Source organism: Hibiscus syriacus, unplaced genomic scaffold, assembly GCF_006381635.1.
Source record: "Hibiscus syriacus cultivar Baekdansim isolate YM2019G1 unplaced genomic scaffold, ASM638163v2 tig00110988_pilon, whole genome shotgun sequence".
Classification (NCBI taxonomy): Eukaryota; Viridiplantae; Streptophyta; class Magnoliopsida; order Malvales; family Malvaceae; genus Hibiscus; species Hibiscus syriacus.
In genome coordinates, this window is record NW_024062942.1 from 3,013,636 (window position 1) to 3,021,990 (window position 8,355).

General features: G+C 32.4%; 1 pseudogene; it reads right to left on the reverse strand.

The window, feature by feature from the left end:
- Positions 1–990: 990 nt before the first annotated feature.
- On the reverse strand, positions 991–5,853 carry LOC120148922 (annotated as a pseudogene).
- Between the last annotated feature and the right edge of the window lie 2,502 nt (positions 5,854–8,355).

Sequence of the window (8,355 nt, forward strand, 5' to 3'; positions counted from 1 at the left end):
ACCTAATTTTATTAGGTGAATATCTTTAAAGGAATTTTCTACATACACAACAGTTTGAACTTAAAATCTTACTTATGCGATATCAAAATACTTACCATTTGAATCAATACATGTTAATTATAAACGAGTTTCGATGTATCACTTGCCAACCATCATTTAAAATTGACCCTTAAACTTTTAAATGTTTCACTTTCATCCTTATATCATTGTCATTTTAAATTAATCCTCAAACTTTTGAGTATTTTTATTTCATCCACAAACTATAACCTTCATTTTTAAATAGATCCCAAACTTTTTGAATATTTCAATTTCATCTCAAACTATGTGTATATACTCATCACACCCCTTGTCAATAAAATCTTTAGCTTAAATTATATTATCATATGTTTGAGGTTAAAACTAATTATATATTTAGATGAATTTAGGGATGATATTAAAATATTTTAAAGTTTAGGAATCAATTTAAAAAAAAGGGTCATGGTTTAAAGATGAAGTTAAAATGATCAAATGTTTAAGAATTAATTTAAAATGAGAGTCATAATTTATAGAATTCAAAAGTTTAAAGAGAAATTTAAAATTAAGGTTATAATTTAAAATCATATAAGACAATTAATTTTATATATAATGGAATATTTTAATTAACCCTATGACTTGACTATTGCTCCTACGACTTTGGTCTCCTTTTGTATTAAAAAAATTATAATTAATACACTCAGATTTTTTTTGTTGCCCTCCAATTCTAAGTTTTAATTTAATTAATCTGAACCGACTCGAGTCGCACACATAACTTTAGTGGTTAAGTCTCTCAACGGAGATTTTCTGCATACATCAAGACTTAAACCTAAAACTTTCCTTAAGCGATATCAAACTATTTATCACTTGAACTAACCTGTTGGTTATTACGCTTGTTTTTATTTGATCATTTGAATATATGTTATTTTTCTACAACAACACGAGGATTCTCCTAGATATGGACCGCAATTACATAAGAGACGTGAAATAAAGAAGTTACACTAAGCACAGGTTAAAACAAACAAAGAAGAACCATGCTTCTCCACTGCAATCGATATCAACTGTTTCGTGACTCCAGACTTTCCACTCCAAATTTCATGGTACTTGCATGATACTCGTTTCATGTTTTTCCATGGTAATACCTTTGCTACGTCTGCTAGGTTTGCAGACATCACACTCATCACCGGGTTCAAATTGAAAAACGCTAAATATATTTCTCCTGCAAATATATATATATATATATATATATATATATATATATATATATATATATATACGATATGCAAGAAAGTCAATGAGCTTCAAACACCGTCCTTGAATCTGCGGTATAAATTGAAAACGAATGATGGCCTCAAATATATCAAACCTCTTCTACCGGTTGCAATCCATGAACGAACTTCACTTGAACCAGCATCATCTGCATGAACAATCAGAATTTATTTGGAAATTAAAGAAAAATGTAACTTGTAAAAAAGAAGAAGAGAAGAACAGGTAACAATATCTCGAAGATTTCTGTAACATTCAGTTTACACTAAATGTATCACCTTTCACTAAGTCGACTGTTGCACATAGACCGGAATAACTGTTTACAAGGGAACCATTAGCATTCAACTCCCACATCTGTGAAATCCAGAACGAATGCATTAGGTAACCTAGCTTAGAAAAGCTGTCATCAATAACAAGATACTGAAATTTATCGGAAATGTTTGTATATAAATGCTAGTGGTCTGATAAAAGGTCATATATGCGTCACAATTCTATATTTATGGATCACCTTTGGCCATTTTTCTATAATTATATCAACTGTGTTTTCTTCCTTTAGTTTTAATTGCGCATCCAATTCTGTGTTTTTGTAATTTTACAAATAAAAACGATACCTGATTAGCATTCCGCTTGCAAGGTGAGAAAGAACCTCCCCCAAACTCTTTCGACGTAAGCCTCCTTCTTGGAGAAGCATCCAAGCATAATTTCATACCATCACTTGCTAATAAATGGAGTGTTCCCTCGTATTGTTGCTTGTAGATCATCTCTACACCCCTGTACAAGTTATTCAATAATGAATAAGAAAATGCACGAGTTAAAAAATATATACACGAAACAGGCTATATATACCAGTTTCTCCCTCCAGCAGATTTGTTCGAGATCTTGATCGAGAGCTTTAGTTGACCAGCCATTTGCTTTGGGATCCTTGCAGGTAGTAAGATCCAAAGCTTGTTTACCTAACATGCACCCTTCGGAAAAATCCTGGGAGAGAACCTTTTCTTTTCTTCTAGATCTTCTGCTCGAAATATAAGGAAACTGTAAAAACAACAAAATTGCAAGTCGTTATTAGTTTAAAAAAAAAGCTTAATTTCCCACACTATGTCCATGGAAGTTTACATGCCTCCATATTGTTTAGGCTAAAAGAGTTTATCTCGAGCAGTGTAGGGTGCGTGATCAGGTTATATGTTGTTTCGTCCAACTTTCTAACATCTCCTCCGAACATAAGAGGTGACTTGGCCATTTACCATAAAGTCATCTGTGAAAAGAAGTTGAAAAGGTCAATACAAATGTGTACTATTGGTGCTAAGTAATAGAAGATCAAATCGTATGTATTTTTGTAAACACACCTGAGTTCTTTGCTCATCGATATTAAGATTAGAAGTTTTATGTGGACCTTCGTTTGAACCTATAATGCAGGAAAGTCTACAATTATATGTGGTTCTTCACTGATTCTAGCTAAGCCCTCACATGTAAAGGCCAGGAACAAAACAAATGCTTTACAATTTACATTAAAAACGGTCCTTAACACAAACAAACTATATGTGATTTTCTCATCAACAATTAGTTTTTGAACCCATTAAGATGTTTATGTTTCAGAATTTGATTTGATACCACTACCAGAGACAATAAAAGGCCAAATAAATTTCTGTTGAATAAGGATTTCATGTCAAGAACTGAATCTATCTCAATCATATTCTTCATGAAATGCTGTAAAGGTTGACTTCATGTAAGCAAGCGACAAAAATTAACCCAACAGAGAAAACTTACAGCAAGCATCACATTGTCACTATAACTAAATGATATGATTTAATAAATTATGCTTTTGTTTTAATTGCTCTTGTCATCTACTTGGAGTAAAATGCTAGGGTCAACAAGAGGATGAAAAGAACAGCTATTTTTCGGGGATTATAACCTGGATCAGTGAGCCATCCCAGTGGTAACATATCCAAGTCAGGCCACAACTTCCCCAGCAAGTCGTTGGCACCTATCATTTTAGCATTAGAGAAGTCTCTGAAATCAAAACCAAATCTATCAGGTTACAAAAAGAGATAAAGACGCAAAGTGCAATGAAAAGTAAAGAAAAAAATGTAGGAAATTTCATTTGAAATGTAAACTCTTAATCACATGGAATGTTAGACCAACCTGGTAACATCAAAGTGGGACAGGACATCTCTCCATGTGTCCCAATCATCCCCGGTAATCCTGTACACGTTGACTAGTCCACTAACTTCTTTAGCCATAGCTGGTGTCACACTGGTACCAGGGGACAATGAATATAAAATGGGACGATCAAGCTTTTGCAGAACCTGCAGAAGGTATATCATTTCAGAAATTGTAGCATGTATATGACTAGTTTGCCACAGGTCGTTCCATACCTCTGATACAAATGTTATCTCATTTATATCCAAATCATCACCAAATACACAATCATTTTTTACTGCAGACAGAAAAATCAAAGGAAATTATAAGAAATAACATCAAAAGGGTTCCAATTATTCTACCATAGAAAGGAATTTTATCTGGTCAAGTTGTCCTTTTGTGATTAAAAATTTAAGAACCATTTATCTCTCATTAGCGATGAATGTGGTTATATTCTACTCAGGATTTCCCATTTATACCCCTTAGGCCATTTCTAAGATTAACAGAGTATTACCAACTCAAGCTTTTATGGAAGGGGAAAGATTCTAGCCATCTGAAAAAGATGCAGGAAATGAATTTACCATTGTTCGAGCTATTGAAAACACAGTATAAAATTACACTTCCCACGGAATTCAGTCATTTTATTTCACAATTAAAAGTCCATAATGAAACAGATTGTGCAAAGACTTTAACATAAGTGTTAACATTACCATAATCAACACCCCACTCAGCATATTGGAGATAAAGTGACCTCAAGAAAGCTCTTCCAGCCTCTAGCTTGGTGTTTGCACTCATGAAACCATGTAACATCCAAGCACAAGCCCTCTCCTTGAGCCCTATATCTTTTCGCCCCCACTGTCTGCCAGACTCTACATATGAAGATCCCTGATACAAGAGAAAAGAAAGAAAATTTAAACACAAGTGTAAATGCTAATGCTCCAGATTTCTCGAGTTTACTGAAACGCACATTCAACGTTTCCATGTTACCTTTGGTTACTCAATGTTTTTATTAAGTCGCCATGTAGACTTTTTATAAGAGTGCTTTGTGGTGGATGTAAGTGTTATTACCTTGGCAGTGTCTAAGATTGGGGTGTTTGCACTAAAAGCTTGCAGGCTTATCCCTCTCATAACATGTATTCCAAACGTCAGACCCATGCTGTGTACTTTGTTAGCTACTTCTGAAAGACCTTTCCCGCCTTTGGATGAGGGTCATCTTCCTGGGTCGGGAATTGGCCTCCCCCATTCATCAATCACATCTAATCCAAGCGAATAAGCACCTGGCACCTTCCTTCTATACCAAAGGTAATCCACCACTACATACTGCGAACAAGTGAGGAGATAAAATGAAGGAAATAAGTTTTCTTTTTCTTTTTATATTCGCATGACATTTCTATTTCCGTAGTTGTAAATAGAGAGCATCAACCATGTCACCTCATATCCATGTGGCTTAAGACAGTTAGAAACAATTTCAGCATTTTACAAGGATTCTTCCTCAGATATTGTCTAGCAAAAGGAATCATAAGAGTTCCAACCTCTCGGTGGGGTGCTAGCATGCTCCTGTTCGGTCCGTGAATGTGTTTCAGATAGTACCCTGAAATAAATAATCATTATGATCATCACTTCGACACTGAAAACAAGTGGAGAATCATTATCCAAATCCACTATTTAATGAAATGGTGAGTCATGTAGCAAAAAGTCAATAACATGCATCATTGCTGACATTAAACAAACAATATCTTTTTGAAAGAAAAAGAAGGAACCAAAAACTAAAACAAAACATATGACAGACGAATCCATAAATTAAGCCGAGTAGTTCATATTAGCCCAAGTTATTGCTTTTTCAATACATCGTTAATGAAATTCCATATGCCTAATATGATACTCAATACTCATACAGTCATACCATCTTACAAGAATAGAGAAGTAGCCTTATGACAGCATCATCAGCTAATTCAAGCATCTTTCTTTCACCCCCTTCATTTCAATCATCTGAAACAGCATGCCGTGAATTGCTTCTCATCGGTTTCATAAGCTGGGTTTTGAAACTACTTAACTGCTAAAATGAAAAAGCATAAGATGCCCAAATAGTCTTTTTCTTCTTCTTCTTCTTCTTTACAACAAAAAGAACAGAGATGCGGTGAGGGAAATTCATGGAGTCTCTAAATTGGGTTCCTTTATCCTAGTTTGGAGCTACTATTCAGATTCATACAGTTTAAAGTTTAACTGAAACAGCAATTAACAAACGATGAATGAACCGAAATAGTCGATCAAAGCTAATAAAGTAGAGCAAATGGCCAACCCATCGGCGATGGAGAGAAAAAGAGCGCACCTGCAGAGAGAAGGAGCGAAGAGGAGGAAGAAGAAGAAGAAAGAGAAGAAACCCAGCACCAATATCTTCATTGCTGATGCATCCTTGTCGTATCAGGAGAGGGAGTCTTGCTGCTGCCTTTAATAGATAAACACACTTGTGCTACACTTATCATCGGTTAAAATGACTCCTACTTTTGGATATAATTTTCTTTCAGGGAACTTTTGTAAATATCTATAATTTAACGTGCAGGTTATGATTTTTTAGGGTAAATTACATTATTTAGTCATCTAACTATCACTTTGATTTTATTTGGCCACTTAACTATTTCCTTTTAAAAATCATTCTAATGTTACGTTTTTATTCTATTTTTGATCGTCATCCGTTAAAAAATAACAAGTAAAAATGCTGATGTTATAATTTTTTCAATGATGATATGACATCACTCTATGATAGCATGCCAACACCATGGCTAACTTTTTAATAGTAAGTGACCAAAACGGAAACAAAATGATAGTTTAATTACTAAATATTTAATTTATCTTTTAATTTATTGTGTTTATAAACTTTCTTAAAAAAAATATGGGAAAATGCCTATGGTTTAATGTGTAGTTTACGTTTATTTTATTTTATTCTGTTCATAATCTTTCATCTTTTAAGAAATGGGTTTTAATTATAGACTTTACAATTTGAAGTCGTTTAATATTAAGATCAAGAAGTTAATTTTTCTTTTGAAAGTTCTTAATTTATATTTTATAATAGGAATAAAATTTAAAAATGTTTACATTTCTTAAAAGGTTGACAATATATCCTTTAAGGTAAAATATTAGAATGAAATTATTGAACTTAAATTTAATAGGTACATTAAACATTTCATTACTCAACTTTCTTCTTACTCCTATTTTGGTCACTAATATTTTAAAATTTTTAATTTACTCATTAAATTTTCATTTTACTTCTATTTTGTCACTCCATTATTAAATATTTATTGGCATATGATTGAACATTTTTCTTTAAAAAGTTATGAAATAGCATCAAACCTTTCTTTATTGTTTTGTAGAATACTAGTTTTAAATTCCCTTTGATTTATTGATGATGAAACAACTTCTTCTAAATACGACTTTTTGAGTTTATGGTTGAATTTTTCAAGTTTTAGCGTAATTTAGGTAAAATCTAAATTAATAGAGGGGTATGAAATAATAATACGAGTTTTCTTATATCTTGAGTGGTCGGTGAAAGTGTCAAAGAATGGTCATTATAGCGTTTACTAGGGGTGTTCATTCGGTTAAAACGATGGTCGACCGAACTGAAATACCCTTAACCGAATTAATCGATTTTTTTTCTTTAATCATTATTCGAACCAAACTTTTTTATGAAAGTATTAACCGAACTGAATAAATTTCGGTTAATTCGGTTAATTTTCGAATTAACCAAAATTTTTTAGAAATTTAGAATTTAATATTTTTTTAATTAAAAAACAATTTACAATATCTAATTAATTTGATTCAAACATTATATTAAAATAAGATATTTGTATCTATCAATTTAGTTCAAAAAAATCAACAATACTGCAGTTCTACAAAATAAATCAGAACAAAGTGCAGAACTGAAAGCATAATTCAGTCTGATACAAATAGTTTACACTTTAAGTGCTGGTGCATGAAGGTTGTGCTAACTAGTTGGCTACTGCTGCCATACCAAACAAGATGTTCTCTATCAAGTGCATAACAATTTATATCTTAAGATAACATATTACCTGCACAGTGCACAACATAGAAATAAAGAGATGCAAAATTCAGTTCGAACCATCAAAAACAATCAAAGGTATAAATATCAAATATATCTATTAAGTATCAACCAATGCTAATATTATAAGTGCTAAGCTAACTCAATCTAATGTAATACAATCTTATTCAGTAAACATCATCACTTCATCAGATCTGTGCTAACTAGTAACTACTCGGGCTAATGAAATTAAAAGGAATTTAAGGGAAGAAATTACCACAAAAAACAGTATTCAAAATACTCTATTTGCACCAATTGAATCCTCCCAAAAAGTTTCCATTTGCATTATCTCTACAAGAAAAATATATTATTTTAAAACTAAAATTACAATATAAAAAAACCATATATATAAACTAAAAAGTACATTGCAATAATGCAATTTACAATTAATGCATACCCTTCAACTCATACTCACAGTGCTGCCAGTGCAGAATCCTATGAGCTCATGAATTGAGGGTAGGTTGTAATGCATTCCAAGATAAATCTAAAAGTTAAAATGATTAAATCAATTAATGTTGTGTCAATTCTCCTCAAAATAAATTCACTTATAAATTAAAATTAATAAATAAAGAATAAACATATCATTATCAATCTTGTCAAGCTCTTGAATTTGTTCTTCAAACTTCTTGATCTCCTCTTCGGTTGATGACTTTTTAATATAATCTTGAGCACAAACAAGAGTTTGTACCATTTTAGGAGTTAAAGAACTCCTAAATTGATCAAGCACACGTCCATCGGTACTAAATGCAGGCTGAAGCGACGGTAGAAAGCGATATAGCTAATACATCTTTGGCCATATTTGACAGAACTAGAAATCTAGGGCTATTGACTTTCCACCATGACAAGAT